The sequence below is a fragment of the Platalea leucorodia genome (genome assembly GCF_965183815.1).
Source record: "Platalea leucorodia genome assembly, chromosome: 6".
Taxonomy (NCBI): Eukaryota; Metazoa; Chordata; class Aves; order Pelecaniformes; family Threskiornithidae; genus Platalea; species Platalea leucorodia.
Genome location: NC_138828.1, coordinates 21,325,489 through 21,353,418, shown reverse-complemented (window position 1 = coordinate 21,353,418; position 27,930 = coordinate 21,325,489).

Sequence of the window (27,930 nt, the reverse complement as noted above, 5' to 3'; positions counted from 1 at the left end):
GTCCAGGGATTCCTGCCACCGCAAAGGGGCCAGGACCAGAAGCTCTTGCTGCTCTTCAAGTAGCCAGGACACACCATTCACAGACCCACCAACGCTGGTGCTGTCTCTTTCTAGAGCCTCCCAAAAGAGAACACTGTTTGTTGGGCCGCTGAGGACACCCAGAGGCAGGCTCAGCAATTGCGAACGTCCAGGGATTCCTTACACCCCAAAGGGGCCAGGACCAAAAGCTCTTGCTGCTCTTCAAGTAGCCAGGCAAACCCCATTCACAGCCCTACCAACGCTGGCGCTGTCTCTTTCTAGAGCCTCCCAAAATTTAACACTATTTGCGTGGGCTGCTGAGGACACCCGGCGGCAGGCTCAGCAATTGCGAACGTCCAGGGATTCCTCCCACTGCAAAGGGGCCAGGACCAAAAGCTCTTGCTGCTCTTCAAGTAGCGAGGCAAACCCCATTCATAGCCCCACGAACACTGTCACTGTCTCTTTCTAGAGCCTCCCAAAAGAGAACACTGTTTGCGTAGGCCGCTGAGGATACCCTGAGGCAGGATCAACAACTGCGAACGTCCAGGGATTCCTTCCACCGCAAAGGGGCCAGGACCAAAAGCTCTTGCTGCTCTTCATGTAGCCAGGCAACCCCATTCATAGCCCCACGAACGCTGGCACTGTCTCTTTCTAGTGCCTCCCAAAGCCCAATACTATCTGCGTGGGCCACCGAGTACACCCGGAGGCAGGCTCAGCAATTGCGAACGTCCAGGGATTCCTCCCACCGCAAAGGGGCCAGGACCAAAAGCTCTTGCTGCTCTTCAAGTAGCGAGGCAAACCCCATTCACAGCCCTACAAACGCTGGCGCTGTCTCTTTCTAGAGCCTCCCAAAATTGAACACTATTTGCGTGGGCTGCTGAGGACACCCGGCGGCAGGCTCAGCAATTGCGAACGTCCAGGGATTCCTCCCACTGCAAAGGGGCCACAATCAAAAGCTCTTGCTGCTCTTCAACTAGCCACCTAACCCCATTCATAGGCCCACCAACGATGTCACTGTCTCTGTCTAGAGCCTCCCAAACTCCAATGCTATCTGCCTGGGCCTCCGAGTATACCCAGAGGCAGGCTCAGCAATTGCGAACGTCCAGGGATTCCTCCCACCGCAAAGGGGCCAGGACCAAAAGCTCTTGCTGCTCTTCAAGTAGCCAGGCAACCCCATTCACAGCCCTACAAACGCTGGCGCTGTCTCTTTCTGGTGCCTCCCAAAGCCCAATATTATGTGCGTGGGCCGCCGACTACACCCGGAGGCAGGCTCAGCAATTGCAAACGTCCAGGGATTCCTCCCACGGCAAGAGGGCCAGGACCAAAAGCTCTTACTGCTCTTCAAGTAGCCAGGCAACCCCATTCACAGCCCTACAAACGCTGGCGCTGTCTCTTTCTGGTGCCTCCCAAAGCCCAATAATATGTGCGTGGGCCGCCGAGTACACCCGGAGGCAGGCTCAGCAATTGCGAACGTCCAGGGATTCCTCCCACCGCAAAGGGGCCAGGACCAGAAGCTCTTGCTGCTCTTCAAGTAGCCAGGACACCCCATTCACAGACCCACCAACGCTGGTGCTGTCTCTTTCTAGAGCCTCCCAAAATTGAACACTATTTGCGTGGGCTGCTGAGGACACCCGGCGGCAGGCTCAGCAATTGCGAACGTCCAGGGATTCCTCCCACTGCAAAGGGGACAGGACCAAAAGCTCTTGCTGCTCTTCAGGTAGCCAGGCAACCCCATTCACAGACCCACCAACGCTGGCGCTGTCTCTTTCTAGAGCCTCCCAAAATTGAACACTATTTGCGTGGGCTGCTGAGGACACCCGGCGGCAGGCTCAGCAATTGCGAACGTCCAGGGATTCCTCCCACCACAAAGAGGCCACGATCAAAAGCTCTTGCTGCTCTTCAACTAGCCACCTAACCCCATTCATAGGCCCACCAACGATGTCACTGTCTCTGTCTAGAGCCTCCCAAACTCCAATGCTATCTGCCTGGGCCTCGGAGTATACCCAGAGGCAGGCTCAGCAATTGCAAACGTCCAGGGATTCCTTACACCCCAAAGGGGCCAGGACCAAAAGCTCTTGCTGCTCTTCAAGTAGCCAGGCAACCCCATTCACAGCCCTACAAACGCTGGTGCTGTCTCTTTCTAGAGCCTCCCAAAGCTCAATACTATCTGCGTGGGCCGCCGAGTACACCCGGAGGCAGGCTCAGCAATTGCGAACGTCCAGGGATTCCTCCCACGGCAAAGGGGCCAGGACCAAAAGCTCTTGCTGCTCTTCAAGTAGACAGGACACCCCATTCACAGCCCCACCAACGCTGGTGCTGTCTCTTTCTAGAGCCTCCCAAAATTGAACACTATTTGCGTGGGTCGCTGAGGACACCCGGCAGCAGGCTCAGCAATTGCGAACGTCCAGGGATTCCTCCCACTGCAAAGGTGCCAGGACCAAAAGCTCTTACTGCTCTTCAAGTAACCAGGCAACCGCATTCACAGACCCACCAACGCTGGTGCTGTCTCTTTCTAGAGCCTCCCAAACTCCAATATTATCTGCCTGCGCAGCCGAGTACACCAGGAGCCCAGCTCAGCAATTGCGAATGTCCAGGGATTCCTCCCACCGCAAAGGGGCCAGGACCAAAAGCTCTTGCTGCTCTTCAAGTAGCCAGGCAACCCCATTCACAGCCCTACAAACGCTGGCTCTGTTTCTTTCTAGTGCCTCCCAAAATTGAACACTATTTGCGTGGGCCACCGAGTACACCCGGCGGCAGGCTCAGCAATTGCGAACGTCCAGGGATTCCTCCCACCCCAAAGGGGCCACGACCAAAAGCTCTTGCTGCTCTTCAACTAGCCACCTAACCCCATTCATAGGCCCACCAACGATGTCACTGTCTCTGTCTAGAGCCTCCCAAACTCCAATGCTATCTGCCTGGGCCTCCGAGTATACCCTGAGGCAGGCTCAGCAATTGCGAACATCCAGGGATTCCTCCCACCGCAAAGGGGCCAGGACCAAAAGCTCTTACTGCTCTTCAAGTAGCCAGGCAAACCCCATTCATAGCCCCACGAACGCTGGCACTGTCTCTTTCTAGAGCCTCCCAAAAAAGAACACTGTTTGCGTGGGCCGCTGAGGACACCCGGCGGCAGGCTCAGCAATTGCGAACGTCCAGGGATTCCTCCCACTGCAAAGGGGCCAGGACGAAAAGCTCTTGCTGCTCTTCATGTAGCCAGGCAACCCCATTCATAGCCCCACGAACGCTGGCACTGTCTCTTTCTAGAGCCTCCCAAAGCCCAATACTATCTGCGTGGGCCACCGAGTACACCCGGAGGCAGGCTCAGCAATTGCGAACGTCCAGGGTTTCGTCCCACCCAAAAGGGGCCAGGACCAGAAGCTCTTGCTGCTCTTCAAGTAGCCAGGCAACCCCATTCACAGCTCCAAAAACACTGCCGCTGTCTCTTCCTGGTGCCCCCCAAAGCCCAATACTATCTGCGTGGGGCGCCGAGTACACCCAGAGCCCAGCTCAGCAATTGCGAACGTCCAGGGATTCCTCCCACTGCAAAGGGGCCAGGACCAAAAGCTCTTGCTGCTCTTCAATTAGCCAGGACACCTCATTCACAGACCCACCAACGCTGGCGCTGTCTCTTTCTAGTGCCTCCCAAAGCCCAATAATATCTTCATGGGCCACCGAGTACACCCTGAGGCAGGCTCAGCAATTGCGAACGTCCAGGGATTCCTCCCACCGCAAAGGGGCCATGACCAGAAGCTCTTGCTGCTCTTCAAGTAGCGAGGCAAACCCCATTCATAGCCCCACGAACACTGGCACTGTCTCTTTCTAGAGCCTCCCAAAAGAGAACACTGTTTGCGTGGGCCGCTGAGGACACCCGGCGGCAGGCTCAGCAATTGCGAACGTCCAGGGATTCCTCCCACCACAAAGGGGCCACGACCAAAAGCTCTTGCTGCTCTTCAACTAGCCACCTAACCCCATTCATAGGCCCACCAACGATGTCACTGTCTCTGTCTAGAGCCTCCCAAACTCCAATGATATCTGCCTGGGCCTCCGAGTATACCCAGAGGCAGGCTCAGCAATTGCGAACGTCCAGGGATTCCTCCCACGGCAAAGGGGCCAGGACCAAAAGCTCTTGCTGGTCTTCAAGTAGCCAGGACACCCCATTGACAGACCCACCAACGCTGGTGCTGTCTCTTTCTAGAGCCTCCCAAAATTGAACACTATTTGCGTGGGCCGCTGAGGACACCCGGCGGCAGGCTCAGCAATTGCGAACGTCCAGGGATTCCTCCCACTGCAAAGGTGCCAGGACCAAAAGCTCTTGCTGCTCTTCAAGTAGCCAGGCAACTGCATTCACAGACCCACCAACGCTGGTGCTGTCTCTTTCTAGAGCCTCCCAAACTCCAATATTATCTGCCTGCGCAGCCGAGTACACCAGGAGCCCAGCTCAGCAATTGCGAATGTCCAGGGATTCCTCCCACCGCAAAGGGGCCAGGACCAAAAGCTCTTGCTGCTCTTCAAGTACCCAGGCAACCCCATTCACAGCCCTACAAACGCTGGCTCTGTTTCTTTCTAGTGCCTCCCAAAATTGAACACTATTTGCGTGGGCCACCGAGTACACCCGGCGGCAAGCTCATCAATTGCGAACGTCCAGGGATTCCTCCCACCGCAAAGGGGCCAGGACCAAAAGCTCTTGCTGCTCTTCAACTAGCCACCTAACCCCATTCATAGGCCCACCAACGATGTCACTGTCTCTGTCTAGAGCCTCCCAAACTCCAATGCTATCTGCCTGGGCCTCCGAGTATACCCTGAGGCAGGCTCAGCAATTGCGAACATCCAGGGATTCCTCCCACCGCAAAGGGGCCAGGACCAAAAGCTCTCGCTGCTCTTCAAGTAGACACGCCACCACATTGACAGCCCTACAAACGCTGGCGCTGTCTCTTTCTGGTGCCTCCCAAAGCCCAATACTATGTGCGTGGGCCGCCGACTACACCCGGAGGCAGGCTCAGCAATTGCAAACGTCCAGGGATTCCTCCCACGGCAAGAGGGCCAGGACCAAAAGCTCTTGCTGCTCTTCAAGTAGCCAGGCAACCCCATTCACAGCCCTACAAACGCTGGCGCTGTCTCTTTCTGGTGCCTCCCAAAGCCCAATACTATCTGTGTTGGCCGCCGAGTACACCCGGAGGCAGGCTCAGCAATTGCGAATGTCCAGGGATTCCTCCCACCGCAAAGGGGCCAGGACCAGAAGCTCTTGCTGCTCTTCAGGTAGCCAGGCAACCCCATTAACAGACCCACCAACGCTGGCGCTGTCTCTTTCTAGAGCCTCCCAAAATTGAACACTATTTGCGTGGGCTGCTGAGGACACCCGGCGGCAGGCTCAGCAATTGCGAACGTCCAGGGATTCCTCCCACCACAAAGGGGCCACGACCAAAAGCTCTTGCTGCTCTTCAACTAGCCACCTAACCCCATTCATAGGCCCACCAACGATGTCACTGTCTCTGTCTAGAGCCTCCCAAACTCCAATGCTATCTGCCTGGGCCTCGGAGTATACCCAGAGGCAGGCTCAGCAATTGCGAACGTCCAGGGATTCCTCCCACCGCAAAGGGGCCAGGACCAAAAGCTCTTGCTGCTCTTCAAGTAGCCAGGCAACCCCATTCACAGCCCTACAAACGCTGGCGCTGTCTCTTTCTAGAGCCTCCCAAAGCCCAATACTATCTGCGTGGGCCGCCGAGTACACCCGGAGGCAGGCTCAGCAATTGCAAACGTCCAGGTATTCCTCCCACGGCAAGAGGGCCAGGACCAAAAGCTCTTGCTGCTCTTCAAGTAGCCAGGCAACCCCATTCACAGCCCTACAAACGCTGGCGCTGTCTCTTTCTGGTGCCTCCCAAAGCCCAATACTATCTGCGTGGGCCGCCGAGTACACCCGGAGGCAGGCTCAGCAATTGCGAACGTCCAGGGATTCCTCCCACCGCAAAGGAGCCAGGACCAAAAGCTCTTGCTGCTCTTCAAGTAGCCAGGACACCCCATTCACAGCCCCACCAACGCTGGTGCTGTCTCTTTCTAGAGCCTCCCAAACTCCAATATTATCTGCCTGCGCAGCCGAGTACACCAGGAGCCCAGCTCAGCAATTGCGAATGTCCAGGGATTCCTCCCACCGCAAAGGGGCCAGGACCAAAAGCTCTTGCTGCTCTTCAAGTAGCCAGGCAACCCCATTCACAGCCCTACAAACGCTGGCTCTGTTTCTTTCTAGTGCCTCCCAAAATTGAACACTATTTGCGTGGGCCACCGAGTACACCCGGCGGCAGGCTCAGCAATTGCGAACGTCCAGGGATTCCTCCCACCCCAAAGGGGCCAGGACCAAAAGCTCTTGCTGCTCTTCAAGTAGCCACCTAACCCCATTCATAGGCCCACCAACGATGTCACTGTCTCTGTCTAGAGCCTCCCAAACTCCAATGCTATCTGCCTGGGCCTCCGAGTATACCCTGAGGCAGGCTCAGCAATTGCGAACATCCAGGGATTCCTCCCACCGCAAAGGGGCCAGGACCAAAAGCTCTTACTGCTCTTCAAGTAGCCAGGCAAACCCCATTCATAGCCCCACGAACGCTGGCACTGTCTCTTTCTAGAGCCTCCCAAAGCCCAATACTATGTGCGTGGGCCGCCGAGTACACCCGGCGGCAGGCTCAGCAATTGCGAACGTCCAGGGATTCCTCCCACTGCAAAGGGGCCAGGACCAAAAGCTCTTGCTGCTCTTCATGTAGCCAGGCAACCCCATTCATAGCCCCACGAACGCTGGCACTGTCTCTTTCTAGAGCCTCCCAAAGCCCAATACTATCTGCGTGGGCCACCGAGTACACCCGGAGGCAGGCTCAGCAATTGCGAACGTCCAGGGTTTCGTCCCACCCAAAAGGGGCCAGGACCAAAAGCTCTTGCTGCTCTTCAAGTAGCCAGGCAACCCCATTCACAGCCCCAAAAACACTGCCGCTGTCTCTTCCTGGTGCCCCCCAAAGCCCAATACTATCTGCGTGGGGCGCCGAGTACACCCAGAGCCCAGCTCAGCAATTGCGAACGTCCAGGGATTCCTCCCACCGCAAAGGGGCCAGGACCAAAAGCTCTTGCTGCTCTTCAACTAGCCAGGACACCTCATTCACAGACCCACCAACGCTGGCGCTGTCTCTTTCTAGAGCCTCCCAAAGCCCAATAATATCTGCATGGGCCACCAAGTACACCCTGAGGCAGGCTCAGCAATTGCGAACGTCCAGGGATTCCTCCCACCGCAAAGGGGCCAGGACCAAAAGCTCTTGCTGCTCTTCAAGTAGCGAGGCAAACCCCATTCATAGCCCCACGAACACTGGCACTGTCTCTTTCTAGAGCCTCCCAAAAGAGAACACTATTTGCGTGGGCCGCTGAGGACACCCGGCGGCAGGCTCAGCAATTGCGAACGTCCAGGGATTCCTCCCACTGCAAAGGGGCCACGACCAAAAGCTCTTGCTGCTCTTCAACTAGCCACCTAACCCCATTCATAGGCCCACCAACGATGTCAATGTCTCTGTCTAGAGCCTCCCAAACTCCAATGCTATCTGCCTGGGCCTCGGAGTATACCCAGAGGCAGGCTCAGCAATTACGAACGTCCAGGGATTCCTCCCACGGCAAAGGGGCCAGGACCAAAAGCTCTTGCTGCTCTTCAAGTAGCCAGGACACCCCATTGACAGACCCACCAACGCTGGTGCTGTCTCTTTCTAGAGCCTCCCAAAATTGAACACTATTTGCGTGGGTTGCTGAGGACACCCGGCGGCAGGCTCAGCAATTGCGAACGTCCAGGAATTCCTCCCACTGCAAAGGTGCCAGGACCAAAAGCTCTTACTGCTCTTCAAGTAGCCAGGCAACTGCATTCACAGACCCACCAACGCTGGCGCTGTCTCTTTCTAGAGCCTCCCAAACTCCAATATTATCTGCCTGCGCAGCCGAGTACACCAGGAGCCCAGCTCAGCAATTGTGAACGTCCAGGGATTCCTCCCACCGCAAAGGGGCCAGGACCAAAAGCTCTTGCTGCTCTTCAGGTAGCCAGGCAACCCCATTCACAGACCCACCAACGCTGGCGCTGTCTCTTTCTAGAGCCTCCCAAAATTGAACACTATTTGCGTGGGCTGCTGAGGACACCCGGCGGCAGGCTCAGCAATTGCGAACGTCCAGGGATTCCTCCCACCCCAAAGGGGCCACGACCAAAAGCTCTTGCTGCTCTTCAGCTAGCCACCTAACCCCATTCATAGGCCCACCAACGATGTCACTGTCTCTGTCTAGAGCCTCCCAAACTCCAATGCTATCTGCCTGGGCCTCGGAGTATACCCATAGGCAGGCTCAGCAATTGCGAACGTCCAGGGATTCCTCCCACCGCAAAGGGGCCAGGACCAAAAGCTCTTGCTGCTCTTCAAGTAGCCACGCAACCCCATTCACAGCCCTACAAACGCTGGCGCTGTCTCTTTCTAGAGCCTCCCAAAGCCCAATACTATCTGCGTGGGCCGCCGAGTACACCCGGAGGCAGGCTCAGCAATTGCGAACGTCCAGGGATTCCTCCCACCGCAAAGGGGCCAGGACCAGAAGCTCTTGCTGCTCTTCAATTAGCCAGGACACCCCATTGACAGACCCACCAACGCTGGTGCTGTCTCTTTCTAGAGCGTCCCAAAAGAGAACACTGTTTGTTGGGCCGCTGAGGACACCCGGAGGCAGGCTCAGCAATTGCGAACGTCCAGGGATTCCTTACACCCCAAAGGGGCCAGGACCAAAAGCTCTTGCTGCTCTTCAAGTAGCCAGGCAAACCCCATTCACAGCCCTACCAACGCTGGCGCTGTCTCTTTCTAGAGCCTCCCAAAATTTAACACTATTTGCGTGGGCTGCTGAGGACACCCGGCGGCAGGCTCAGCAATTGCGAACGTCCAGGGATTCCTCCCACTGCAAAGGGGCCAGGACCAAAAGCTCTTGCTGCTCTTCAAGTAGCGAGGCAAACCCCATTCATAGCCCCACGAACACTGTCACTGTCTCTTTCTAGAGCCTCCCAAAAGAGAACACTGTTTGCGTAGGCCGCTGAGGATACCCTGAGGCAGGATCAACAACTGCGAACGTCCAGGGATTCCTCCCACCGCAAAGGGGCCAGGACCAAAAGCTCTTGCTGCTCTTCATGTAGCCAGGCAACCCCATTCACAGCCCTACAAACGCTGGCTCTGTTTCTTTCTAGTGCCTCCCAAAATTGAACACTATTTGCGTAGGCTGCTGAGGACACCCGGCGGCAGGCTCAGCAATTGCGAACATCCAGGGATTCCTCCCACCCCAAAGGGGCCAGGACCAAAAGCTCCTGCTGCTCTTCAGCTAGCCACCTAACCCCATTCATAGGCCCACCAACGATGTCACTGTCTCTGTCTAGAGCCTCCCAAACTCCAATGCTATCTGCCTGGGCCTCCGAGTATACCCAGAGGCAGGCTCAGCAATTGCGAACGTCCAGGGATTCCTTACACCGCAAAGGGGCCAGGACCAAAAGCTCTCGCTGCTCTTCAAGTAGACACGCAACCACATTGACAGCCCTACAAACGCTGGCGCTGTCTCTTTCTGGTGCCTCCCAAAGCCCAATACTATCTGCGTGGGCCGCCGACTACACCCGGAGGCAGGCTCAGCAATTGCAAACGTCCAGGGATTACTCCCACCGCAAAGGGGCCAGGACCAAAAGCTCTTGCTGCTCTTCAAGTAGCCAGGCAACCCCATTCACAGCCCTACAAACGCTGGCGCTGTCTCTTTCTGGTGCCTCCCAAAGCCCAATACTATCTGTGTTGGCCGCCGAGTACACCCGGAGGCAGGCTCAGCAATTGCGAACGTCCAGGGATTCCTCCCACCGCAAAGGGGCCAGGACCAGAAGCTCTTGCTGCTCTTCAAGTAGCCAGGACACCCCATTGACAGACCCACCAACGCTGGTGCTGTCTCTTTCTAGAGCCTCCCAAAATTGAACATTATTTGCGTGGGCTGCTGACGACACCCGGAGGCAGGCTCAGCAATTGCGAACGTCCAGGGATTCCTCCCACTGCAAAGGGGACAGGACCAAAAGCTCTTGCTGCTCTTCAGGTAGCCAGGCAACCCCATTCACAGACCCACCAACGCTGGCGCTGTCTCTTTCTAGAGCCTCCCAAAATTGAACACTATTTGCGTGGGCTGCTGAGGACACCCGGCGGCAGGCTCAGCAATTGCGAACGTCCAGGGATTCCTCCCACCCCAAAGGGGCCACGACCAAAAGCTCTTGCTGCTCTTCAGCTAGCCACCTAACCCCATTCATAGGCCCACCAACGATGTCACTGTCTCTGTCTAGAGCCTCCCAAACTCCAATGCTATCTGCCTGGGCCTCGGAGTATACCCAGAGGCAGGCTCAGCAATTGCGAACGTCCAGGGATTCCTCCCACCGCAAAGGGGCCAGGACCAAAAGCTCTTGCTGCTCTTCAAGTAGCCAGGCAACCCCATTCACAGCCCTACAAACGCTGGCGCTGTCTCTTTCTAGAGCCTCCCAAAGCCCAATACTATCTGCGTGGGCCGCCGAGTACACCCGGAGGCAGGCTCAGCAATTGCGAACGTCCAGGGATTCCTCCCACCCCAAAGGGGCCAGGACCAGAAGCTCTTGCTGCTCTTCAATTAGCCAGGACACCCCATTGACAGACCCACCAACGCTGGTGCTGTCTCTTTCTAGAGCCTCCCAAAAGAGAACACTGTTTGTTGGGCCGCTGAGGACACCCGGAGGCAGGCTCAGCAATTGCGAACGTCCAGGGATTCCTTACACCCCAAAGGGGCCAGGACCAAAAGCTCTTGCTGCTCTTCAAGTAGCCAGGCAAACCCCATTCACAGCCCTACCAACGCTGGCGCTGTCTCTTTCTAGAGCCTCCCAAAATTTAACACTATTTGCGTGGGCTGCTGAGGACACCCGGCGGCAGGCTCAGCAATTGCGAACGTCCAGGGATTCCTCCCACTGCAAAGGGGCCAGGACCAAAAGCTCTTGCTGCTCTTCAAGTAGCCAGGCAAACCCCATTCATAGCCCCACGAACACTGTCACTGTCTCTTTCTAGAGCCTCCCAAAAGAGAACACTGTTTGCGTAGGCCGCTGAGGATACCCTGAGGCAGGATCAACAACTGCGAACGTCCAGGGATTCCTCCCACCGCAAAGGGGCCAGGACCAAAAGCTCTTGCTGCTCTTCATGTAGCCAGGCAACCCCATTCATAGCCCCACGAACGCTGGCACTGTCTCTTTCTAGAGCCTCCCAAAGCCCAATACTATCTGCGTGGGCCACCGAGTACACCCGGAGGCAGGCTCAGCAATTGCGAACGTCCAGGGTTTCGTCCCACCCAAAAGGGGCCAGGACCAAAAGCTCTTGCTGCTCTTCAAGTAGCCAGGCAACCCCATTCACAGCCCCAAAAACACTGCCGCTGTCTCTTCCTGGTGCCCCCCAAAGCCCAATACTATCTGCGTGGGGCGCCGAGTACACCCAGAGCCCAGCTAAGCAATTGCGAACGTCCAGGGATTCCTCCCACCGCAAAGGGGCCAGGACCAAAAGCTCTTGCTGCTCTTCAATTAGCCAGGACACCTCATTCACAGACCCACCAACGCTGGTGCTGTCTCTTTCTAGTGCCTCCCAAAGCCCAATAATATCTGCATGGGCCACCGAGTACACCCTGAGGCAGGCTCAGCAATTGCGAACGTCCAGGGATTCCTCCCACCGCAAAGGGGCCAGGACCAAAAGCTCTTGCTGCTCTTCAAGTAGCGAGGCAAACCCCATTCATAGCCCCACGAACACTGGCACTGTCTCTTTCTAGAGCCTCCCAAAAGAGAACACTGTTTGCATGGGCCGCTGAGGACACCCGGCGGCAGGCTCAGCAATTGCGAACGTCCAGGGATTCCTCCCACCACAAAGGGGCCAGGACCAAAAGCTCTTGCTGCTCTTCAACTAGCCACCTAACCCCATTCATAGGCCCACCAACGATGTCACTGTCTCTGTCTAGAGCCTCCCAAACTCCAATGCTATCTGCCTGGGCCTCCGAGTATACCCAGAGGCAGGCTCAGCAATTGCGAACGTCCAGGGATTCCTCCCACCCCAAAGGGGCCAGGACCAAAAGCTCTTGCTGCTCTTCAAGTAGCCACGCAACCCCATTCACAGCCCTACAAACGCTGGCGCTGTCTCTTTCTAGAGCCTCCCAAAGCCCAATACTATCTGCGTGGGCCGCCGAGTACACCCGGAGGCAGGCTCAGCAATTGCGAACGTCCAGGGATTCCTCCCACCGCAAAGGGGCCAGGACCAGAAGCTCTTGCTGCTCTTCAATTAGCCAGGACACCCCATTGACAGACCCACCAACGCTGGTGCTGTCTCTTTCTAGAGCGTCCCAAAAGAGAACACTGTTTGTTGGGCCGCTGAGGACACCCGGAGGCAGGCTCAGCAATTGCGAACGTCCAGGGATTCCTTACACCCCAAAGGGGCCAGGACCAAAAGCTCTTGCTGCTCTTCAAGTAGCCAGGCAAACCCCATTCACAGCCCTACCAACGCTGGCGCTGTCTCTTTCTAGAGCCTCCCAAAATTTAACACTATTTGCGTGGGCTGCTGAGGACACCCGGCGGCAGGCTCAGCAATTGCGAACGTCCAGGGATTCCTCCCACTGCAAAGGGGCCAGGACCAAAAGCTCTTGCTGCTCTTCAAGTAGCGAGGCAAACCCCATTCATAGCCCCACGAACACTGTCACTGTCTCTTTCTAGAGCCTCCCAAAAGAGAACACTGTTTGCGTAGGCCGCTGAGGATACCCTGAGGCAGGATCAACAACTGCGAACGTCCAGGGATTCCTCCCACCGCAAAGGGGCCAGGACCAAAAGCTCTTGCTGCTCTTCATGTAGCCAGGCAACCCCATTCACAGCCCTACAAACGCTGGCTCTGTTTCTTTCTAGTGCCTCCCAAAATTGAACACTATTTGCGTAGGCTGCTGAGGACACCCGGCGGCAGGCTCAGCAATTGCGAACATCCAGGGATTCCTCCCACCCCAAAGGGGCCAGGACCAAAAGCTCCTGCTGCTCTTCAGCTAGCCACCTAACCCCATTCATAGGCCCACCAACGATGTCACTGTCTCTGTCTAGAGCCTCCCAAACTCCAATGCTATCTGCCTGGGCCTCCGAGTATACCCAGAGGCAGGCTCAGCAATTGCGAACGTCCAGGGATTCCTTACACCGCAAAGGGGCCAGGACCAAAAGCTCTCGCTGCTCTTCAAGTAGACACGCAACCACATTGACAGCCCTACAAACGCTGGCGCTGTCTCTTTCTGGTGCCTCCCAAAGCCCAATACTATCTGCGTGGGCCGCCGACTACACCCGGAGGCAGGCTCAGCAATTGCAAACGTCCAGGGATTACTCCCACCGCAAAGGGGCCAGGACCAAAAGCTCTTGCTGCTCTTCAAGTAGCCAGGCAACCCCATTCACAGCCCTACAAACGCTGGCGCTGTCTCTTTCTGGTGCCTCCCAAAGCCCAATACTATCTGTGTTGGCCGCCGAGTACACCCGGAGGCAGGCTCAGCAATTGCGAACGTCCAGGGATTCCTCCCACCGCAAAGGGGCCAGGACCAGAAGCTCTTGCTGCTCTTCAAGTAGCCAGGACACCCCATTGACAGACCCACCAACGCTGGTGCTGTCTCTTTCTAGAGCCTCCCAAAATTGAACATTATTTGCGTGGGCTGCTGACGACACCCGGAGGCAGGCTCAGCAATTGCGAACGTCCAGGGATTCCTCCCACTGCAAAGGGGACAGGACCAAAAGCTCTTGCTGCTCTTCAGGTAGCCAGGCAACCCCATTCACAGACCCACCAACGCTGGCGCTGTCTCTTTCTAGAGCCTCCCAAAATTGAACACTATTTGCGTGGGCTGCTGAGGACACCCGGCGGCAGGCTCAGCAATTGCGAACGTCCAGGGATTCCTCCCACCCCAAAGGGGCCACGACCAAAAGCTCTTGCTGCTCTTCAGCTAGCCACCTAACCCCATTCATAGGCCCACCAACGATGTCACTGTCTCTGTCTAGAGCCTCCCAAACTCCAATGCTATCTGCCTGGGCCTCGGAGTATACCCAGAGGCAGGCTCAGCAATTGCGAACGTCCAGGGATTCCTCCCACCGCAAAGGGGCCAGGACCAAAAGCTCTTGCTGCTCTTCAAGTAGCCAGGCAACCCCATTCACAGCCCTACAAACGCTGGCGCTGTCTCTTTCTAGAGCCTCCCAAAGCCCAATACTATCTGCGTGGGCCGCCGAGTACACCCGGAGGCAGGCTCAGCAATTGCGAACGTCCAGGGATTCCTCCCACCCCAAAGGGGCCAGGACCAGAAGCTCTTGCTGCTCTTCAATTAGCCAGGACACCCCATTGACAGACCCACCAACGCTGGTGCTGTCTCTTTCTAGAGCCTCCCAAAAGAGAACACTGTTTGTTGGGCCGCTGAGGACACCCGGAGGCAGGCTCAGCAATTGCGAACGTCCAGGGATTCCTTACACCCCAAAGGGGCCAGGACCAAAAGCTCTTGCTGCTCTTCAAGTAGCCAGGCAAACCCCATTCACAGCCCTACCAACGCTGGCGCTGTCTCTTTCTAGAGCCTCCCAAAATTTAACACTATTTGCGTGGGCTGCTGAGGACACCCGGCGGCAGGCTCAGCAATTGCGAACGTCCAGGGATTCCTCCCACTGCAAAGGGGCCAGGACCAAAAGCTCTTGCTGCTCTTCAAGTAGCCAGGCAAACCCCATTCATAGCCCCACGAACACTGTCACTGTCTCTTTCTAGAGCCTCCCAAAAGAGAACACTGTTTGCGTAGGCCGCTGAGGATACCCTGAGGCAGGATCAACAACTGCGAACGTCCAGGGATTCCTCCCACCGCAAAGGGGCCAGGACCAAAAGCTCTTGCTGCTCTTCATGTAGCCAGGCAACCCCATTCATAGCCCCACGAACGCTGGCACTGTCTCTTTCTAGAGCCTCCCAAAGCCCAATACTATCTGCGTGGGCCACCGAGTACACCCGGAGGCAGGCTCAGCAATTGCGAACGTCCAGGGTTTCGTCCCACCCAAAAGGGGCCAGGACCAAAAGCTCTTGCTGCTCTTCAAGTAGCCAGGCAACCCCATTCACAGCCCCAAAAACACTGCCGCTGTCTCTTCCTGGTGCCCCCCAAAGCCCAATACTATCTGCGTGGGGCGCCGAGTACACCCAGAGCCCAGCTAAGCAATTGCGAACGTCCAGGGATTCCTCCCACCGCAAAGGGGCCAGGACCAAAAGCTCTTGCTGCTCTTCAATTAGCCAGGACACCTCATTCACAGACCCACCAACGCTGGTGCTGTCTCTTTCTAGTGCCTCCCAAAGCCCAATAATATCTGCATGGGCCACCGAGTACACCCTGAGGCAGGCTCAGCAATTGCGAACGTCCAGGGATTCCTCCCACCGCAAAGGGGCCAGGACCAAAAGCTCTTGCTGCTCTTCAAGTAGCGAGGCAAACCCCATTCATAGCCCCACGAACACTGGCACTGTCTCTTTCTAGAGCCTCCCAAAAGAGAACACTGTTTGCATGGGCCGCTGAGGACACCCGGCGGCAGGCTCAGCAATTGCGAACGTCCAGGGATTCCTCCCACCACAAAGGGGCCAGGACCAAAAGCTCTTGCTGCTCTTCAACTAGCCACCTAACCCCATTCATAGGCCCACCAACGATGTCACTGTCTCTGTCTAGAGCCTCCCAAACTCCAATGCTATCTGCCTGGGCCTCCGAGTATACCCAGAGGCAGGCTCAGCAATTGCGAACGTCCAGGGATTCCTCCCACCCCAAAGGGGCCAGGACCAAAAGCTCTTGCTGCTCTTCAAGTAGCCACGCAACCCCATTCACAGCCCTACAAACGCTGGCGCTGTCTCTTTCTAGAGCCTCCCAAAGCCCAATACTATCTGCGTGGGCCGCCGAGTACACCCGGAGGCAGGCTCAGCAATTGCGAACGTCCAGGGATTCCTCCCACCGCAAAGGGGCCAGGACCAAAAGCTCTTGCTGCTCTTCAAGTAGCCAGGCAACCCCATTCACAGCCCTACAAACGCTGGCTCTGTTTCTTTCTAGTGCCTCCCAAAATTGAACACTATTTGCGTAGGCTGCTGAGGACACCCGGCGGCAGGCTCAGCAATTGCGAACATCCAGGGATTCCTCCCACCCCAAAGGGGCCAGGACCAAAAGCTCCTGCTGCTCTTCAGCTAGCCACCTAACCCCATTCATAGGCCCACCAACGATGTCACTGTCTCTGTCTAGAGCCTCCCAAACTCCAATGCTATCTGCCTGGGCCTCCGAGTATACCCAGAGGCAGGCTCAGCAATTGCGAACGTCCAGGGATTCCTTACACCGCAAAGGGGCCAGGACCAAAAGCTCTCGCTGCTCTTCAAGTAGACACGCAACCACATTGACAGCCCTACAAACGCTGGCGCTGTCTCTTTCTGGTGCCTCCCAAAGCCCAATAATATCTGCGTGGGCCGCCGACTACACCCGGAGGCAGGCTCAGCAATTGCAAACGTCCAGGGATTCCTCCCACCGCAAGAGGGCCAGGACCAAAAGCTCTTGCTGCTCTTCAAGTAGCCAGGCAACCCCATTCACAGCCCTACAAACGCTGGCGCTGTCTCTTTCTGGTGCCTCCCAAAGCCCAATACTATCTGTGTTGGCCGCCGAGTACACCCGGAGGCAGGCTCAGCAATTGCGAACGTCCAGGGATTCCTCCCACCGCAAAGGGGCCAGGACCAGAAGCTCTTGCTGCTCTTCAGGTAGCCAGGCAACCCCATTAACAGACCCACCAACGCTGGTGCTGTCTCTTTCTAGAGCCTCCCAAAATTGAACACTATTTGCGTGGGCTGCTGAGGACACCCGGCGGCAGGCTCAGCAATTGCGAACGTCCAGGGATTCCTCCCACCACAAAGGGGCCACGACCAAAAGCTCTTGCTGCTCTTCAACTAGCCACCTAACCCCATTCATAGGCCCACCAACGATGTCACTGTCTCTGTCTAGAGCCTCCCAAACTCCAATGCTATCTGCCTGGGCCTCGGAGTATACCCAGAGGCAGGCTCAGCAATTGCGAACGTCCAGGGATTCCTCCCACCCCAAAGGGGCCACGACCAAAAGCTCTTGCTGCTCTTCAAGTAGCCAGGCAACCCCATTCACAGCCCTACAAACGCTGGCGCTGTCTCTTTCTAGAGCCTCCCAAAGCCCAATACTATCTGCGTGGGCCGCCGAGTACACCCGGAGGCAGGCTCAGCAATTGCAAACGTCCAGGGATTCCTCCCACGGCAAGAGGGCCAGGACCAAAAGCTCTTACTGCTCTTCAATAGCCAGGCAAACCCATTCACAGCCCTACAAACGCTGGCGCTGTCTCTTTCTGGTGCCTCCCAAAGCCCAATACTATCTGCGTGGGCCGCCGAGTACACCCGGAGGCAGGCTCAGCAATTGCGAACGTCCAGGGATTCCTCCCACCGCAAAGGGGCCAGGACCAGAAGCTCTTGCTGCTCTTCAAGTAGCCAGGACACCCCATTGACAGACCCACCAACGCTGGTGCTGTCTCTTTCTAGAGCCTCCCAAAATTGAACACTATTTGCGTGGGCTGCTGAGGACACCCGGAGGCAGGCTCAGCAATTGCGAACGTCCAGGGATTCCTCCCACTGCAAAGGGGACAGGACCAAAAGCTCTTGCTGCTCTTCAGGTAGCCAGGCAACCCCATTCACAGACCCACCAACGCTGGCGCTGTCTCTTTCTAGAGCCTCCCAAAATTGAACACTATTTGCGTGGGCTGCTGAGGACACCCGGCGGCAGGCTCAGCAATTGCGAACGTCCAGGGATTCCTCCCACCACAAAGGGGCCACGATCAAAAGCTCTTGCTGCTCTTCAACTAGCCACCTAACCCCATTCATAGGCCCACCAACGATGTCACTGTCTCTGTCTAGAGCCTCCCAAACTCCAATGCTATCTGCCTGGGCCTCGGAGTATACCCAGAGGCAGGCTCAGCAATTGCGAACGTCCAGGGATTCCTCCCACCGCAACGGGGCCAGGACCAAAAGCTCTTGCTGCTCTTCAATTAGCCAGGACACCCCATTCACAGCCCTACAAACGCTGGCTCTGTTTCTTTCTAGTGCCTCCCAAAATTGAACACTATTTGCGTGGGCTGCTGAGGACACCCGGAGGCAGGCTCAGCAATTGCAAACGTCCAGGGATTCCTCCCACTGCAAAGGGGCCAGGACCAAAAGCTCTTGCTGCTCTTCAACTAGCCACCTAACCCCATTCATAGGCCCACCAACGATGTCACTGTCTCTGTCTAGAGCCTCCCAAACTCCAATGCTATCTGCCTGGGCCTCCGAGTATACCCAGAGGCAGGCTCAGCAATTGCGAACGTCCAGGGATTCCTCCCACCGCAAAGGGGCCAGGACCAGAAGCTCTTGCTGCTCTTCAAGTAGCCAGGACACCCCATTGACAGACCCACCAACGCTGGTGCTGTCTCTTTCTAGAGCCTCCCAAAATTGAACACTATTTGCGTGGGCTGCTGACGACACCCGGAGGCAGGCTCAGCAATTGCGAACGTCCAGGGATTCCTCCCACTGCAAAGGGGACAGGACCAAAAGCTCTTGCTGCTCTTCAGGTAGCCAGGCAACCCCATTCACAGACCCACCAACGCTGGCGCTGTCTCTTTCTAGAGCCTCCCAAAATTGAACACTATTTGCGTGGGCTGCTGAGGACACCCGGCGGCAGGCTCAGCAATTGCGAACGTCCAGGGATTCCTCCCACCACAAAGGGGCCACGATCAAAAGCTCTTGCTGCTCTTCAACTAGCCACCTAACCCCATTCATAGGCCCACCAACGATGTCACTGTCTCTGTCTAGAGCCTCCCAAACTCCAATGCTATCTGCCTGGGCCTCGGAGTATACCCAGAGGCAGGCTCAGCAATTGCGAACGTCCAGGGATTCCTCCCACCGCAACGGGGCCAGGACCAAAAGCTCTTGCTGCTCTTCAATTAGCCAGGACACCCCATTCACAGCCCTACAAACGCTGGCTCTGTTTCTTTCTAGTGCCTCCCAAAATTGAACACTATTTGCGTGGGCTGCTGAGGACACCCGGAGGCAGGCTCAGCAATTGCAAACGTCCAGGGATTCCTCCCACTGCAAAGGGGCCAGGACCAAAAGCTCTTGCTGCTCTTCAACTAGCCACCTAACCCCATTCATAGGCCCACCAACGATGTCACTGTCTCTGTCTAGAGCCTCCCAAACTCCAATGCTATCTGCCTGGGCCTCGGAGTATACCCTGAGGCAGGCTCAGTAATTGCGAATGTCCAGGGATTCCTCCCACCGCAAAGGGGCCAGGACCAAAAGCTCTTACTGCTCTTCAAGTAGCCAGGCAAACCCCATTCATAGCCCCACGAACGCTGGCACTGTCTCTTTCTAGAGCCTCCCAAAAGAGAACACTGTTTGCGTGGGCCGCTGAGGACACCCGGCGGCAGGCTCAGCAATTGCGAACGTCCAGGGATTCCTCCCACTGCAAAGGGGCCAGGACCAAAAGCTCTTGCTGCTCTTCATCTAGCCAGGCAACCCCATTCATAGCCCCACGAACGCTGGCACTGTCTCTTTCTAGAGCCTCCCAAAGCCCAATACTATCTGCGTGGGCCACCGAGTACACCCGGAGGCAGGCTCAGCAATTGCGAACGTCCAGGGTTTCGTCCCACCCAAAAGGGGCCAGGACCAAAAGCTCTTGCTGCTCTTCAAGTAGACAGGCAAACCCCATTCACAGCCCCAAAAACACTGCCGCTGTCTCTTCCTGGTGCCCCCCAAAGCCCAATACTATCTGCGTGGGGCGCCGAGTACACCCAGAGCCCAGCTCAGCAATTGCGAACGTCCAGGGATTCCTCCCACGGCAAAGGGGCCAGGACCAAAAGCTCTTGCTGCTCTTCAATTAGCCAGGACACCTCATTCACAGACCCACCAACGCTGGCGCTGTCTCTTTCTAGTGCCTCCCAAAGCCCAATAATATCTGCATGGGCCACCGAGTACACCCTGAGGCAGGCTCAGCAATTGCGAACGTCTAGGGATTCCTCCCACCGCAAAGGGGCCAGGACCAAAAGCTCTTGCTGCTCTTCAAGTAGCGAGGCAAACCCCATTCATAGCCCCACGAACACTGGCACTGTCTCTTTCTAGAGCCTCCCAAAAGAGAACACTGTTTGCGTGGGCCGCTGAGGACACCCGGCGGCAGGCTCAGCAATTGCGAACGTCCAGGGATTCCTCCCACCACAAAGGGGCCACGACCAAAAGCTCTTGCTGCTCTTCAACTAGCCACCTAACCCCATTCATAGGCCCACCAACGATGTCACTGTCTCTGTCTAGAGCCTCCCAAACTCCAATGCTATCTGCCTGGGCCTCCGAGTATACCCAGAGGCAGGCTCAGCAATTGCGAACGTCCAGGGATTCCTCCCACCCCAAAGGGGCCACGACCAAAAGCTCTTGCTGCTCTTCAAGTAGGCAGGCAACCCCATTCACAGCCCTACAAACGCTGGCGCTGTCTCTTTCTAGAGCCTCCCAAAGCCCAATACTATCTGCGTGGGCCGTCGAGTACACCCGGAGGCAGGCTCAGCAATTGCGAACGTCCAGGGATTCCTCCCACGGCAAAGGGGCCAGGACCAAAAGCTCTTGCTGCTCTTCAAGTAGCCAGGCAACTGCATTCACAGACCCACCAACGCTGGTGCTGTCTCTTTCTAGAGCCTCCCAAACTCCAATATTATCTGCCTGCGGAGCCGAGTACACCAGGAGCCCAGCTCAGCAATTGCGAATGTCCAGGGATTCCTCCCACCGCAAAGGGGCCAGGACCAAAAGCTCTTGCTGCTCTTCAAGTAGCCAGGCAACCCCATTCACAGCCCTACAAACGCTGGCTCTGTTTCTTTCTAGTGCCTCCCAAAAATTGAACACTATTTGCGTAGGCTGCTGAGGACACCCGGCGGCAGGCTCAGCAATTGCGAACATCCAGGGATTCCTCCCACCCCAAAGGGGCCAGGACCAAAAGCTCCTGCTGCTCTTCAGCTAGCCACCTAACCCCATTCATAGGCCCACCAACGATGTCACTGTCTCTGTCTAGAGCCTCCCAAACTCCAATGCTATCTGCCTGGGCCTCCGAGTATACCCAGAGGCAGGCTCAGCAATTGCGAACGTCCAGGGATTCCTTACACCGCAAAGGGGCCACGACCAAAAGCTCTTGCTGCTCTTCAACTAGCCACCTAACCCCATTCATAGGCCCACCAACGATGTCACTGTCTCTGTCTAGAGCCTCCCAAACTCCAATGCTATCTGCCTGGGCCTCGGAGTATACCCTGAGGCAGGCTCAGCAATTGCGAACATCCAGGGATTCCTCCCACCGCAAAGGGGCCAGGACCAAAAGCTCTTACTGCTCTTCAAGTAGCCAGGCAAACCCCATTCATAGCCCCACGAACGCTGGCACTGTCTCTTTCTAGAGCCTCCCAAAAGAGAACACTGTTTGCGTGGGCCGCTGAGGACACCCGGCGGCAGGCTCAGCAATTGCGAACGTCCAGGGATTCCTCCCACTGCAAAGGGGCCAGGACCAAAAGCTCTTGCTGCTCTTCATCTAGCCAGGCAACCCCATTCATAGCCCCACGAACGCTGGCACTGTCTCTTTCTAGAGCCTCCCAAAGCCCAATACTATCTGCGTGGGCCACCGAGTACACCCGGAGGCAGGCTCAGCAATTGCGAACGTCCAGGGTTTCGTCCCACCCAAAAGGGGCCAGGACCAAAAGCTCTTGCTGCTCTTCAAGTAGACAGGCAAACCCCATTCACAGCCCCAAAAACACTGCCGCTGTCTCTTCCTGGTGCCCCCCAAAGCCCAATACTATCTGCGTGGGGCGCCGAGTACACCCAGAGCCCAGCTCAGCAATTGCGAACGTCCAGGGATTCCTCCCACGGCAAAGGGGCCAGGACCAAAAGCTCTTGCTGCTCTTCAATTAGCCAGGACACCTCATTCACAGACCCACCAACGCTGGCGTTGTCTCTTTCTAGTGCCTCCCAAAGCCCAATAATATCTGCATGGGCCACCGAGTACACCCTGAGGCAGGCTCAGCAATTGCGAACGTCTAGGGATTCCTCCAACCGCAAAGGGGCCAGGACCAAAAGCTCTTGCTGCTCTTCAAGTAGCGAGGCAAACCCCATTCATAGCCCCACGAACACTGGCACTGTCTCTTTCTAGAGCCTCCCAAAAGAGAACACTGTTTGCGTGGGCCGCTGAGGACACCCGGCGGCAGGCTCAGCAATTGCGAACGTCCAGGGATTCCTCCCACCACAAAGGGGCCACGACCAAAAGCTCTTGCTGCTCTTCAACTAGCCACCTAACCCCATTCATAGGCCCACCAACGATGTCACTGTCTCTGTCTAGAGCCTCCCAAACTCCAATGCTATCTGCCTGGGCCTCCGAGTATACCCAGAGGCAGGCTCAGCAATTGCGAACGTCCAGGGATTCCTCCCACCCCAAAGGGGCCAGGACCAAAAGCTCTTGCTGCTCTTCAAGTAGCTACGCAACCCCATTCACAGCCCTACAAACGCTGGCGCTGTCTCTTTCTAGAGCCTCCCAAAGCCCAATACTATCTGCGTGGGCCGTCGAGTACACCCGGAGGCAGGCTCAGCAATTGCGAACGTCCAGGGATTCCTCCCACGGCAAAGGGGCCAGGACCAAAAGCTCTTGCTGCTCTTCAAGTAGCCAGGACACCCCATTGACAGACCCACCAACGCTGGTGCTGTCTCTTTCTAGAGCCTCCCAAAATTGAACACTATTTGCGTGGGCTGCTGAGGACACCCGGCGGCAGGCTCAGCAATTGCGAACGTCCAGGGATTCCTCCCACTGCAAAGGTGCCAGGACCAAAAGCTCTTACTGCTCTTCAAGTAGCCAGGCAACTGCATTCACAGACCCACCAACGCTGGTGCTGTCTCTTTCTAGAGCCTCCCAAACTCCAATATTATCTGCCTGCGCAGCCGAGTACACCAGGAGCCCAGCTCAGCAATTGCGAATGTCCAGGGATTCCTCCCACCGCAAAGGGGCCAGGACCAAAAGCTCTTGCTGCTCTTCAAGTAGCCAGGCAACCCCATTCACAGCCCTACAAACGCTGGCTCTGTTTCTTTCTAGTGCCTCCCAAAAATTGAACACTATTTGCGTAGGCTGCTGAGGACACCCGGCGGCAGGCTCAGCAATTGCGAACATCCAGGGATTCCTCCCACCCCAAAGGGGCCAGGACCAAAAGCTCCTGCTGCTCTTCAGCTAGCCACCTAACCCCATTCATAGGCCCACCAACGATGTCACTGTCTCTGTCTAGAGCCTCCCAAACTCCAATGCTATCTGCCTGGGCCTCCGAGTATACCCAGAGGCAGGCTCAGCAATTGCGAACGTCCAGGGATTCCTTACACCGCAAAGGGGCCAGGACCAAAAGCTCTTGCTGCTCTTCAAGTAGACACGCAACCACATTGACAGCCCTACAAACGCTGGCGCTGTCTCTTTCTGGTGCCTCCCAAAGCCCAATAATATGTGCGTGGGCCGCCGACTACACCCGGAGGCAGGCTCAGCAATTGCAAACGTCCAGGGATTACTCCCACCGCAAAGGGGCCAGGACCAGAAGCTCTTGCTGCTCTTCAAGTAGCCAGGCAACCCCATTCACAGCCCTACAAACGCTGGCGCTGTCTCTTTCTGGTGCCTCCCAAAGCTCAATACTATCTGTGTTGGCCGCCGAGTACACCCGGAGGCAGGCTCAGCAATTGCGAACGTCCAGGGATTCCTCCCACCGCAAAGGGGCCAGGACCAGAAGCTCTTGCTGCTCTTCAGGTAGCCAGGCAACCCCATTCACAGACCCACCAACGCTGGCGCTGTCTCTTTCTAGAGCCTCCCAAAATTGAACACTATTTGCGTGGGCTGCTGAGGACACACGGCGGCAGGCTCAGCAATTGCGAACGTCCAGGGATTCCTCCCACCACAAAGGGGCCACGACCAAAAGCTCTTGCTGCTCTTCAACTAGCCACCTAACCCCATTCATAGGCCCACCAACGATGTCACTGTCTCTGTCTAGAGCCTCCCAAACTCCAATGCTATCTGCCTGGGCCTCGGAGTATACCCAGAGGCAGGCTCAGCAATTGCGAACGTCCAGGGATTCCTCCCACCGCAAAGGGGCCAGGACCAAAAGCTCTTGCTGCTCTTCAAGTAGCCAGGCAACCCCATTCACAGCCCCACCAACACTGGTGCTGTCTCTTTCTAGAGCCTCCCAAAGCCCAATACTATCTGCGTGGGCCGCCGAGTACACCCGGAGGCAGGCTCAGCAATTGCAAACGTCCAGGGATTCCTCCCACGGCAAGAGGGCCAGGACCAAAAGCTCTTACTGCTCTTCAAGTAGCCAGGCAACCCCATTCACAGCCCTACAAACGCTGGCGCTGTCTCTTTCTGGTGCCTCCCAAAGCCCAATACTATCTGCGTGGGCTGCCGAGTACACCCGGAGGCAGGCTCAGCAATTGCGAACGTCCAGGGATTCCTCCCACCGCAAAGGGGCCAGGACCAGAAGCTCTTGCTGCTCTTCAAGTAGCCAGGACACCCCATTAACAGACCCACCAACGCTGGTGCTGTCTCTTTCTAGAGCCTCCCAAAATTGAACACTATTTGCGTGGGCTGCTGACGACACCCGGAGGCAGGCTCAGCAATTGCAAACGTCCAGGGATTCCTCCCACTGCAAAGGGGCCAGGACCAAAAGCTCTTGCTGCTCTTCAACTAGCCACCTAACCCCATTCATAGGCCCACCAACGATGTCACTGTCTCTGTCTAGAGCCTCCCAAACTCCAATGCTATCTGCCTGGGCCTCCGAGTATACCCAGAGGCAGGCTCAGCAATTGCAAACGTCCAGGGATTCCTTACACCCCAAAGGGGCCAGGACCAAAAGCTCTTGCTGCTCTTCAAGTAGCCAGGCAACCCCATTCACAGCCCTACAAACGCTGGTGCTGTCTCTTTCTAGAGCCTCCCAAAATTGAACACTATTTGCGTGGGTTGCTGAGGACACCCGGCAGCAGGCTCAGCAATTGCGAACGTCCAGGGATTCCTCCCACTGCAAAGGTGCCAGGACCAAAAGCTCTTACTGCTCTTCAAGTAGCCAGGCAACCGCATTCACAGACCCACCAACGCTGGTGCTGTCTCTTTCTAGAGCCTCCCAAACTCCAATATTATCTGCCTGCGCAGCCGAGTACACCAGGAGCCCAGCTCAGCAATTGCGAATGTCCAGGGATTCCTCCCACCGCAAAGGGGCCAGGACCAAAAGCTCTTGCTGCTCTTCAAGTAGCCAGGCAACCCCATTCACAGCCCTACAAACGCTGGCTCTGTTTCTTTCTAGTGCCTCCCAAAATTGAACACTATTTGCGTGGGCCACCGAGTACACCCGGCGGCAGGCTCAGCAATTGCGAACGTCCAGGGATTCCTCCCACCCCAAAGGGGCCAGGACCAAAAGCTCTTGCTGCTCTTCAACTAGCCACCTAACCCCATTCATAGGCCCACCAACGATGTCACTGTCTCTGTCTAGAGCCTCCCAAACTCCAATGCTATCTGCCTGGGCCTCGGAGTATACCCTGAGGCAGGCTCAGCAATTGCGAACATCCAGGGATTCCTCCCACCGCAAAGGGGCCAGGACCAAAAGCTCTTACTGCTCTTCAAGTAGCCAGGCAAACCCCATTCATAGCCCCACGAACGCTGGCACTGTCTCTTTCTAGAGCCTCCCAAAAGAGAACACTGTTTGCGTGGGCCGCTGAGGACACCCGGCGGCAGGCTCAGCAATTGCGAACGTCCAGGGATTCCTCCCACTGCAAAGGGGCCAGGACCAAAAGCTCTTGCTGCTCTTCATCTAGCCAGGCAACCCCATTCATAGCCCCACGAACGCTGGCACTGTCTCTTTCTAGAGCCTCCCAAAGCCCAATACTATCTGCGTGGGCCACCGAGTACACCCGGAGGCAGGCTCAGCAATTGCGAACGTCCAGGGTTTCGTCCCACCCAAAAGGGGCCAGGACCAAAAGCTCTTGCTGCTCTTCAAGTAGACAGGCAAACCCCATTCACAGCCCCAAAAACACTGCCGCTGTCTCTTCCTGGTGCCCCCCAAAGCCCAATACTATCTGCGTGGGGCGCCGAGTACACCCAGAGCCCAGCTCAGCAATTGCGAACGTCCAGGGATTCCTCCCACGGCAAAGGGGCCAGGACCAAAAGCTCTTGCTGCTCTTCAATTAGCCAGGACACCTCATTCACAGACCCACCAACGCTGGCGCTGTCTCTTTCTAGTGCCTCCCAAAGCCCAATAATATCTGCATGGGCCACCGAGTACACCCTGAGGCAGGCTCAGCAATTGCGAACGTCTAGGGATTCCTCCCACCGCAAAGGGGCCAGGACCAAAAGCTCTTGCTGCTCTTCAAGTAGCGAGGCAAACCCCATTCATAGCCCCACGAACACTGGCACTGTCTCTTTCTAGAGCCTCCCAAAAATTGAACACTATTTGCGTAGGCTGCTGAGGACACCCGGCGGCAGGCTCAGCAATTGCGAACGTCCAGGGATTCCTCCCACTGCAAAGGTGCCAGGACCAAAAGCTCTTACTGCTCTTCAAGTAGCCAGGCAACTGCATTCACAGACCCACCAACGCTGGTGCTGTCTCTTTCTAGAGCCTCCCAAACTCCAATATTATCTGCCTGCGCAGCCGAGTACACCAGGAGCCCAGCTCAGCAATTGCGAATGTCCAGGGATTCCTCCCACCGCAAAGGGGCCAGGACCAAAAGCTCTTGCTGCTCTTCAAGTAGCCAGGCAACCCCATTCACAGCCCTACAAACGCTGGCTCTGTTTCTTTCTAGTGCCTCCCAAAAATTGAACACTATTTGCGTAGGCTGCTGAGGACACCCGGCGGCAGGCTCAGCAATTGCGAACATCCAGGGATTCCTCCCACCCCAAAGGGGCCAGGACCAAAAGCTCCTGCTGCTCTTCAGCTAGCCACCTAACCCCATTCATAGGCCCACCAACGATGTCACTGTCTCTGTCTAGAGCCTCCCAAACTCCAATGCTATGTGCCTGGGCCTCCGAGTATACCCAGAGGCAGGCTCAGCAATTGCGAACGTCCAGGGATTCCTTACACCGCAAAGGGGCCAGGACCAAAAGCTCTTGCTGCTCTTCAACTAGCCACCTAACCCCATTCATAGGCCCACCAACGATGTCACTGTCTCTGTCTAGAGCCTCCCAAACTCCAATGCTATCTGCCTGGGCCTCGGAGTATACCCTGAGGCAGGCTCAGCAATTGCGAACATCCAGGGATTCCTCCCACCGCAAAGGGGCCAGGACCAAAAGCTCTTACTGCTCTTCAAGTAGCCAGGCAAACCCCATTCATAGCCCCACGAACGCTGGCACTGTCTCTTTCTAGAGCCTCCCAAAAGAGAACACTGTTTGCGTGGGCCGCTGAGGACACCCGGCGGCAGGCTCAGCAATTGCGAACGTCCAGGGATTCCTCCCACTGCAAAGGGGCCAGGACCAAAAGCTCTTGCTGCTCTTCATCTAGCCAGGCAACCCCATTCATAGCCCCACGAACGCTGGCACTGTCTCTTTCTAGAGCCTCCCAAAGCCCAATACTATCTGCGTGGGCCACCGAGTACACCCGGAGGCAGGCTCAGCAATTGCGAACGTCCAGGGTTTCGTCCCACCCAAAAGGGGCCAGGACCAAAAGCTCTTGCTGCTCTTCAAGTAGCCAGGACACCCCATTGACAGACCCACCAACGCTGGTGCTGTCTCTTTCTAGAGCCTCCCAAAATTGAACACTATTTGCGTGGGCTGCTGAGGACACCCGGCGGCAGGCTCAGCAATTGCGAACGTCCA